Source organism: Triturus cristatus, unplaced genomic scaffold (assembly GCF_964204655.1).
Source record: "Triturus cristatus unplaced genomic scaffold, aTriCri1.1 SCAFFOLD_196, whole genome shotgun sequence".
Classification (NCBI taxonomy): Eukaryota; Metazoa; Chordata; class Amphibia; order Caudata; family Salamandridae; genus Triturus; species Triturus cristatus.
Genome location: NW_028187565.1, coordinates 1511328 through 1522870, shown reverse-complemented (window position 1 = coordinate 1522870; position 11543 = coordinate 1511328).

Genomic DNA, 11543 nt, shown 5'->3' with positions numbered 1-11543 from the left:
ACGTGCTAATTCTTCCAGCAATAGTTGGAGTGGCGATGCAGGGGCTCTAGAAGGGGAGAACAACCAACAAAGCCCCATTAACAAGCGAATGGTCTTTTAAAGACCTGTGAAGTGCTCGGGGGCGGCTTTACAGCATTAACAGCAAATATCGGGTATCAAGGGAGGAGGTGAGCGTGTGTGCATCTCAAATGTACAATTTATTCTTGTGCTGCTGTTTTTTAATTTGCCAGTGTTTCAGTGGACCATAAAAACATTGTTATAACGTTATGACAGGTAATAGCAGTCGCTTAAGTAATTTGCACAGTAAAATGTAAATACACGTTCACCTCCTGTAGCAGCGCGCAACTTGATGAAGTGTAAAATTGTGCCTACAAAAGATGATAAGCAGAGAAGCCCCCCAAGGCCTCACGTCACGTGGCGGGGAAACACACTCATTGTCGTTATCGACGTTCCGCCATTTTCAATTAGGGTTTGGGCTGAGAAAAGGAATGTTTGGATACGTTCTTTCCAGGTAAACTGCGGCACGCGCTTCTGCGCGTGTGTCTTCAAGCAAACAGCGGATTTGCTGCATAAACATTACTCCAATCGGGGAACCTGGAACCCCCTCGGGGTGCTTTTCACCTGCGAGCGTGCGTGTGTTCATTCATTCATGCTTATATGTTTGTGAGTAGCAGTAAGGAGACAAAATTATCTTGAAGATTGCTTTGGCATAGTTATCTATTTCAGGAAATTGAGCATTCTTTACCCTGTTTTATAGGCAACGAGGCGGATATCTAGTCACAGGGGAATTACCTTACATTAATTTTGCATCAGAAATAACAAGATGCCACACCTTGCATTTAATTCCTGGTGTTAAATTACTGGCCCTTTCTGAGTGCACGAGATCGGAATGCAGGGTAGCCACTGATATCTTTGTGTTTACACCCAATGTCTATCTTTACGGCCTCTTTTCCTGGTGCTCATATTAGGCAAATTTACATCGGGATATACTTCGAGAGTGCGCAAATGTTGCAGAATTTATAAAGCCAAATCTGGCACAACAGCGCAGTTCATCTTTAGACACGTCTTCAGAAGGGCAGCGGACTCTGCCATCCGGCCTCACCTGCCAGTATTCTGCTTTTAACAGGTCTTTATCTGTCCAAGGGATCTCTGCACTTCCTTGGAGCACCCCCGGGTCACCGCCTGCTTAAAGTGAGCAAATTCAACAATGGTGTGCAGAGGAGGGCTAGGTTTGTGGGGAGAGAGCGCCCACAGACTAAACCACCATCAATTCAAAACCCTCTTAGGCGTATCGCCTGACTCACAGCCACAACCAGCATATTTATAAGACATGTAATAACCGTAAAAAAAAGATAAATATAGCGACTAAAACTTTCTAAAACTGACAAGCAGTAGAAGCCAGTCTGCGATAAAATCCTCGAAAGCAGAGAAGGTCTAAAATCGAATGGTAGCAGAAAATGGTAGAATTCGTGCAATGTAGATAAAACATAACATATAAGGTGGGACATTCTGCGAATGGCAAAGTTTTCAGATTAATGTATTGACCAATAACAAACAAGTGTATGTGTGCATTGTCAATTCAAATAAATGTGGAAAAATACTAGCTGCAGCGACGTCTTTTACTTGTAGGAAAAATAAATATGGATAAATACAGATAAAATGTCCAAAAAATAAATATGGAGAAATACAGACGGAAATGGCAAAAAAATAAATACCATAAAACCGGGAGCCCTATTCATTATATGGAGAAGCATGGGTTGTATTTCAAAGGCGGCACCGCCTTTGAAGCTTCCAGGCCTGGAGGGGGTCTGAAGTACCTCTGCTCAGAGCAGGCTGGGTTCCTGGCATCTGAGAGTGCTGGCTCTCACCCCATGAGGTCAGACACATGGCAGGTGGTGGCAGGCTGGCTAAGACTAGTCAGAGACCACACCAGTGTTTGGTAGATTTTCATAGGACCCTTTAAGGGGTCCCCTGTAGGAATTGTATTAATAAATTAAACACTGGCATCAGTGAGGATTTATTGAGATGTTTGGTACCAAACATCTTAGGATACAGTGAAGCCATCACAGAGCTAGGAAACTCGTAATGACAAGTAATTAGCCCATGCACTCTCTATGGCTTCCCTGTGCAGTTAAAAATAGCCAAGAATGGACTTGATATTGTAGGGTCATATCTGCTCATGAGGATATGTCCACACATGGGATAGAGTGCACCCTGCCTTAGGGCTGTAAGGCCTGCAGTACGGGTGACTTACCTATACCTCATGCAGTATTTGTGGGCATGGCACGCAGGGCTGTGCCCCATGTTGACTTAGCTTTTGTCTGCACCAAGACACGTGGCCTGCAATGGCAGTTTGCATGGTCCTAGTGAGGGGTCTCTGCGGTTGCACAATTTGTGCTGTACCCTAGAGGACCCTCTTCGGTACCAATGCCTTAGGTACCACTGGTACCATTTATTAGGGACTTGCAGAGTATGCTGAATTTGTGCCAATCATGGAACAGTTTTAGGAAAGAGATCTGGCACTGGGAACCTGGTTAGCATAGACCCAGTGCACTTTAAATTCAAAATCACATCATACACCAGGCAAAAAGTGGGGGCTAACCATGTCATAAGAGGCACTTTACCACAGATATCATTTCCACACATTATCATTTGTTCGCTGTATAGTTTTATCTGTAAAACTGTATGTCAGTGTAAATGTAATGGTCATTTCATTTGAAAATGCATCATCTGTAATGGCAGAGCGCTATCACACCATGCACACTATACTCTACAACACACTACTCCACGACATTCAATTCCACTCCCCTTTTCACTATGCCACTCCACTCAACACCACTTTACTCCACGCCATTCTAGGCCTCTTCCCTGTAGGCCACTCTACGACACCCTGCAGCACTGCACTCCACGGCACTCCACTATGTCATAGAGTGGAGTGGCGTAGCATATTCTACTCCACTCTATATGCCACTTCACTCCACTACAAACCACTAAACTCAAATCTATGACACTCTACGCCACTTTGCTCCACTCTGCGACACTCCACTCCATGCTATGCCACTCCATTTAATGACACTTTACTCCACTCTATGCTATGACCCTCCACAACACTGGCACTCCACGACACTCTAAGACACTCCACTGTACTGCAATCTATCCTATGCCACTCTACTCCATTCTACGACACTCTACTCCAATCCAGTCTATGCCCCTCTACTACGCTCTATGCCACTCCACCCTACGACACTCTACTCCACTCCATGCTATGGCCCTCTACACCCCTCCACTCTACTTCATTCTATGCCACAACACTATTCTCCTTAACTTCAGTCTGTGCCCCTCAACTCTATGTCCCTCCACTCTACGATACTCCACACCACTTCACAACACTACGCCACAAACCTTTAGCCATGCTGAACAGCAGCCTCCTTGGTCTACAACATGGCTAAAACACATTGGCAAAGCAGATAGCTCTTGCATATGTGAGCCTTATTGGCTTTGCCAATGCTTGTTTAATTTGTGTTGTTTCCCCACACAAATTGCTTGAGGTGTGTGAGGTAAAAACCCATGTCGAACCAGTGTGGTCAGTTCTGAATGTGAAACCAAGTTTAAAGGCTGCCTGATCTCATCTGAGCCATGGGGCTTAGAGAGAGCCTTAAAGTATTGTCTACATGTCTGCAGCAGACAGTAAATGGGGTGCTTCGGGGCCTCCCCACCCGAGGATATTTCGGACCACGAAATCCATCTAGGTTTTGCTCCATAAATAATGTACTCACAGTGTGAGGGCAGAGACAGTGCGTGAAGCTGCAGAAGCCATGAATATGTGCACATGAGGTAAGTCAGGTAGTAAATCTCTGAAGAGAAGGGAGGGGCAAGGGTCAGGGATCGCACTGACAGGCAGGTCTCAGGTACAGACCTGCCACTGCTGACAAATGCCAGGTCTCTGCTCCCTGTGGCACCTGTGCAGATCTGGACATAATACCAGGGCAGCGACTTGCACAGCTGCAGGCACGCACCGAGGACGCGCGGCCAGGCACCGAGGGCGCGCGGCCAGGCACCGAGGGCGCGCGGCCACCCTGCAGGGCGTGAGGCACAGGACGCTCAGAACCAGTGCACGCTGCACAGCTTAGTGAACGTGATACACTCGAAGGCGGTGTACATTTGGCTCACTTCCTACCCTGGGGTAAAGCGGAGGACTGATCGGTTATATCACTAGTGAGTACAGAGGGTTAATAGTGGGGTGAAGGAGCGGCACTGAATAGGGGAGTTGTGCACACGCACATCACACTTTTTGCCTGGGTCTAGGGTGACCAACTGGCATGGGTACAAAGTCAGGACGGTGAGTGTAAAAATTCAGGACAAACATTCAGGACAGAAAGTCATAATTCAGGACAAAAGGTAAGTTTTACAGACACATCAGAAGAGGTCGCGCAATAGTATATAAGTAAGTAAATAGACAACCACTTAAGTACAAGTGAAAATAAGTTTATATTAGGTTGAGACAATTGTGCACATCATGGTTTTTCAGTAAGCGCACAGCTTTGAGCAAATGTGCAGGTCTTTTTGTGGTAACAAAACTGCCTCCCTTCCCCACCTTTCCAGCCTCCCAGGAAAACACCCGATGCCCGGTCTTGCCAGTCCGACCTTGCTACTATCCTCCAATGGTGACCCTCCTCTTCATATAGACCCTCTCTCGTGTGTATTTAATTTCTTTTATAGTGCTACTCATCCCAAGTACGTAGGACAGGGTGTCGGAGTGCATTACATCACACACATATTATATAGAGACAATGACTCATATAAATGTGAAAGTCAATCTATAGGAAATGTACTTAAGATAATGGGGGTTATACGGTGTAATCATTCTTTCATCTATCATTCAGTCTTTCACCATTCATTCTGTCCTTCCATCTGTGTGCCCATCCATATCAATATTAAACCATTTGCAAGCCTACCCATCTATCCATCCATCCATTCATCATTCCACTCATCCATTCTTCCTTTCACCTTATCCATCCGTACACTCATCCATCCATTCACCCATCCAGCCATCCTTTCACTTACTCATTCATCCACCCAGTCACTTATCCTTTCACCCTTTCAGTCATCAATCCATTCATTCTCTCCATCTTCTTTCATTTAGCCATCCATCCTTCCATCCATCCATCCACTCATCCATTCAGGAATCCATCCATTGACCCCATCACTCATCCATCCTTTCTCTCATCCATCCACCCTTTCACTCCTTCACTCATCCATCCATCCTCTCATCCATCCACCCTTTCACTCCTTCACTCATCCATCCATCCTCTCATCCTTCCACCCTTTCACTCCTTCACTTCTCAATTCATCAATCCATCCATCCATTAGTTCACTCATCCATCCACCCAGTCACTCGCCTGTCATCCATCCTTTCACTCATCCATCCATCCTTTTACCCGTCCATCTACCCTTCCACCCATACATCCATACATCCATACATCTATTTACCTTCTCTCATCTATCCTTCCACTTACTCATACCATCCTTTCTCTCATTATCCATCCATTCACCCTTTCATTCATCCATTCACCCTTTCATTCATCCATCCATCTAGCCATCCACCCATCCCTTCATTTCACTTACACACCTTTTCACATTAATTATGAGCTGAGCCTTTGTTTGCTGAGTTGCAGACAGAAGAGACCCATCAAGTACTTCACCCTCGCTGTAGTTCCTAAAGCAAGGGGTGGGGCGGGGGAGGGTTCACTATGCCCCTGTACATAGGCAATCCGAAAAAGTGAGCCATGAGTCACGCATGATGCACAGTGCCACTGTGACATGGTGTTGTTTCCAGGGCTTTAAGTGGGCTGAAAAAACTGGAGGGTTGGCTCTCGCCAAAGGGGGTGTTCGATGTAATTAAGGCCATGGTTTAAAACGCCTAAGCTAAAAATCAGTGCATAGCATAGTGTGCCGCCCAACTGGTAATTTGCCGCTTCTGTCATTGTATCCAGATATATAACACAACAAGTAGTGTTACACCTACAACAAGCCAGAACTATTGGCTTTGTCAATGGTTGCTAGTTGCATAAAATAAAAAAAGCAGCACCCATGTCTTTGTTGAATAGAACATTGAAAAGGCGTCAGTTTTAAAATGATGAGACCGTGAAAGACCCATAACCCTTTTTTTTAACTTTTCACCACCTTCTTTTCATGAACTGGATCCTCACCTAGCAGCATGGGTGGTTTTGGTTATTTCTTCCACCTGACTGAATGCCCTTCCCTAGACCAAGGCAGGAGGAAGCCGACCACATGCAGTAAGAGCACAGAGTGGCCCATTGTCATTCTGTCTGTGGCAATCTGCCGCAGACAGAATAACAATGGGCAGGTGGGGTTGCTCCTGTGCTCAGAGGAGTGCAAGGTGGCCCGATCAGGGAGCTGAAGCTTCTAGCAGGGGAACAGTGATGTTCCCCAATGCCCAAACTTACGGACAAAAGGCGTCCGTAAAAGGGATCGTCACGGACAACGGATGTGAGATCCAAATTACAGACGGTCGTGAAATTTACGGACGGTTGGTCACCCTACCTGGGTCAGTTCAGGTGGCACCTTCAATACGAGAGTCCGAGTCTGTGGATGATTTTCCTTTCAAGAGGAAAACAAATTTTAAAATTATATGCAGATTTTACAGTGTAGAAATGTAACCACATTACTGTATGTTATCACATACTTCCAAAGGTGTGGACTGCCCTCTTTCCATTTGTTGTATCTAGGACTACCTCTGTTGCCGTCCTATGAATCGTTTCTAGAAGCAATCCAACCCGGGGACAGGGACCCCATGTGAACAAGCATTAGCAAAGCAAAGAGTTTTCGCCTATGCAAGAACTATTTTCTTTGTCAAAATTGTTTTTTATTAAGCCATGTTGTACAACAGCCTGGCTGCTGTGCATCATTATGGGAGAGGATGTGGCCTCACTGCCATAGCTGCCGACTTTGGAGCTGGGGAACCAGGTTTGAACCTCAGCGTCAGCTCAGCATGCTGTGATTCTAGGCAAATCACGTAATCTCCCCGTGCCTACCAAAAAAAGAAAGTTTCCTTGTGTAATGTAACTGGTGCTCATGTAAAGTGCTCCAATACCTTTGGGTCGAGTTCACGCTAAATAAATCTGCAAAAAAGAAAAAAGAATGGGATGGTATAGCTATAATCAGTGGTGGCTCCTCCACTAAGACGGAGGAGCGTCGTCCCATTCCTCTTGAAACAGTGCAAAATGAAAAAATAAAATGATAATAACAGAAGTTATTTCTGTTATAATCATTTTATTTTGGTATCAGCCAGGTTGGGTGGGGCCGGGCTCCTGTGACATTCGGTAGGAGGAGTGGTTGCTGCACTCCAAAGTGGGCATGACTGCTTGTCATGCGCATTTTTCATATTCCACACCAGGCTGCATTACACAGCCTGGTGGGGAACATGCCCAGCCTCCTATTCCCAGTCGACCAATCACAATGCTGCATTGCAGTGTTGCGATTGGCGTAGGGGAGGGAGCCTGTGTGCTTCCTACTTCCTCACAGAGAGGCAACGAGGGACAGCGGCAGCACGGAGGTAAGCGTTTTTTTATTTTTTTTTATTTTGTACCACAACCCTGTAAGCTCTTCCCCCCACACCCCTCACTCTCGTTCCCTGCCAACAGCTACTGCTATCATGGCATAGTATGATACGATATTATTAAGACAAAGGAATATCTTGTCTTCAATACAACTAAACCAACGGGCGGTAAAGTCAACAAGTACGAAGGATGGGAGTGAGGGTCAAAGACAACACGTAAGGACATGTCTGTCATACAACAAAGACAACTACATTTTGAAAAAGATCATTAGGGGAGCGGGACAGAAATAGATGCCACAACCTATGTATGTTCCACAAGATCTTCAGGTGGCTCCCAGTCAACCCCAGAAGGACTGCCACCCAGGCCCTCATCACCAGCAGGCTGGACTACGGAAACACACTATGAAGGAGTCACCACCTGCCTCCTGAAGAGACTACGGACAATACGAAACTCAGCTGCCAGACTCATCCTTGACCTCCCTAGAGGGACCCACAACACACCGCACCTCAAGAAGATATACTAGCTGCTGATCCAGAAGAGATGCCAGTTCAAGATGCTGATCCATGCATAAAAGCCCTGCACATCAAAAGACCAGCTTACATCGACAAACACATGACCCTTCACCAACCGACCAGACACCTACATTTTGCCTCCCTCTTCCTAGCAGACACCCCAGGATCCGCCGAGGTAACAGCAGGGGAGGCTCCTTCTCACACCTGGCGGCCGAAGCTTGGAACAACCTTCCCCTGCACCTCAGGACTGCCCCATCACCCCAGCAATTCAGGAAAAGACTAGAGACCTGGATGTTCAAATGAACAGATCACCACTAAGTAAGCAGCAACTCAGGGGTGATATGCTGCGCTTTAGAAATCCTTGATTGATTGATGCCTTGCAAACAGATGCAGTGTTATTGAGTGCTTCCTCACAGATGCAGCATTATGGAGTGCTTTCTCACAGATGCAGCGTTATGGAGTGCTTCCTCACATACGCAGCGTTATGGAGTGCTTCCTCACATACGCAGCGTTATGGAGTGCTTCCTCACATACGCAGCATTATGGAGTGCAGTGACACACAAAACTTGAGGGGGCCCCTCTGCAAAGTACATGGTGGAGACCCATCCTGAACTTACTCAGGAGCTCTCATGCCAGGGTACTGCGCTGAAGGGGCCCCACTGGAGCTTGGCCCCCACAATGCCGAGGCTGTGCGGGCCTTTGTTACGCCACTGATGGAGTGCTTCCTCTCAGATGCAGTATTATGATGCTGTGCTTCCTCACAGATGCAGTATTATGGAGTGCTTCCTGAGATGCAACGTTAGGAGTGCTTCTCATAGAAGCAGTATTGGAGATGTTCCTCTCAGATGCAGTGTTACGGAGTGCTTCCGTCACAGATGCAGTCTTATGATGCAGTTCTTCCTCGCAGATGCAGTATTAAGGAGTGCTTCTCATAGAAGCAGTACAGGAGTTCTTCTCATAGAAGCAGTACTGGAGTGCTTCTCATAGAAGCAGAATTAGAGTTGCTTCTTCACAGATGCAGCGCTATGGGCTGGATCCTCGCAGGATGCAGCACTATGGGCTGGTTCCTCGCAGGATGCAGCGCTATGGGCTGGTTCCTCACAGGATGCAGCGCTATGGGCTGGTTCCTCGCAGGATGCAGCGCTATGGGCTGGTTCCTCACAGATGCATTATTAAAGGAGTGCTTACTCAGAAGCAATGTCATGAGTGCTTCTCATAGAAGCAGTATTGGAGTGCTTCCGTCACAGATGCAGTCTTATGGAGTGCTTCCTTCACAGATGCAGTGTTACTGAAGTGCTTCCTCCGAATGAAAAAAAAATAGGGCAGCCGTCAACGCACAAGTAGTGGAAGGAAATTCTGTGGGAACAAAAGCAGTACTTTGGCCATGCTCCATGGGAGGGATAAACACACAAAGAGGAAATAAAGCGAGCACAAGTTAACCAAACAAACGCACGCAAATTAGAGTGGCTAGGAAGCCAACCAATGGGTGGGCTCAACTTAATGTTTCGCAAGCGACATTGCATGCACTGTCTCAAGTGACACCTGATCAGGGCAAAAACCCGTATTAAGGATATGTCACTTCTTCTGAAATCACTTCCCATTACGTCATTGAGGAATAAAAACGATTTTGTCACTCCCAGTGATGTCACTGCATCATGTCACTAGTAATGCAAGGCGGGGTCCCATGTGCTTCCTTTTCTACCCATAGCCCTAAGACTCCTAGGGCGGGCTCTGCTTCTAGGGGTGGGGTAGAGCCAGTCACATTTCAAGCCGGTGCTTCCTCCGATGGGGCACGAGGACTGGGGCAGAGTCACTCATGTGACGTCCTTTCAGAGATCATGGCAACAGGTGCTCCGGTGACAGCAGAAACAGGACTTCAACAGTGTGTAATAATTAGGGTGAGTGATGTCCGACTTCGACCGGCTCAGTCCTTCCTGCTGCAGGACTCTCTCCTCCTGCCTGCTGTCCTCTCTTCTGTACTGCCCTCTCTCGACTGTTCTGTGCTCCTGGTGCTGCCTCCTCTGCCTAACCCGTACGGCCCTCTCCTGCCAGTTCTGCAGTTGCTCCCTCTACAACATACTCCCTACTGCCCTCTCCTGCCGGTTCTGCAGTTGCTCCTCCTCTGCATACTCTGGACTGCCCTCTCCTGCCTGTTCTGCAGTTGCTCCTCCTCCACATACTCTGGACTGCCCTCTCCTGCCTGTTCTGCAGTTGCTCCTCCTCCACATACTTTGTACTGCCCTCTCCTGCCCGTTCCCCAATTGCTCCCTCTTCTGCATACTCCGTACACTACTCCGTGTCGTAATGCACAATGTCCATCCGCCCACCTACCCTGATTAACACCAGGGCCCCTGGAAGAAGCATACAGGTGGATGAACGATGGATTTAATCCATATCTTTAAACTGGGGGTGAATGTTTAATTTATTTAGCACTCCTTCCGTCATTTTTTGCCGCAGCAATTCGCTGACCAGCAGGGGAATAGACTATAGATCTCGCCTTTGGGACTGAATTACTTATGTTTTTTGGGGTGCTGTCCAGCGTCAGTAAAAATCAAAATGCTTGTTGCCGATGCTGCGATGAGTGCATAAAGATTATGCATTATGACACTACTGACACCCGCGCCATTCAATAGGTGCACACATGGATCACCACTTTTTCACACGTGTCTACGAAATGCCACCATTTAAAAAATGTTATTTGCTGATCCAAGACGGTGGATGTCACTTGATATGGCGAATAAGTAAAAAAAACATTTTAATCTGTGCAAAAGTGCATTTTAGCAAGTTGAGTGGCCTAGCAGTCCATGGCAGCTGCCTGGCCATCCAAGTTACATAAAAAAAATTAAAAGAAAACATGCAAAATAACCCCGAGGAGTGAGCATGCAATAGAAGAGTAAACAGGGTAAATATAATTAAAAAAATGAAGTCTGGTTGGGAAAAGAGGGATATAAGAGGAGAAAAGCAGCACATGATGGATAGAACACCACAAAGTATGGGGCATGGGATGAGATGTACACAGAATATAGTGAGCAATATGGAGAGTGTGGGAGGGGCAGTATTTGGCAGTGTAGAAGCACACCAGGGAAAAGAGAGGGAAAACACTTGCACCATCATGGAGTGCTTAACGAAAAAAAGGAAAAGTAATTCACTAAAAGTGAGCAGTGGAAGGATATATTTACGCCATTCCAAAGGATGGTATAGACATCATGCTCCAGGGATGGAACAAACACAAGAGGAGGAAAGAAAGTCATCATAATAGAAACAAGCAAATTATTAACAATAAAGCCCATCGATGGAAGAGGTGTATGAGCTCGAAGACCATTGTAAATTCTTGGTATAGCCCAGAAAAGGTCTTAAGCATCCAGGCCACTCCCATACAAGACATCTGGAATGCAAGAGCCCATCCCCTCTGTCCGCCTCAACCATTCTTCTCCCTCCCCGACTTTCTCCT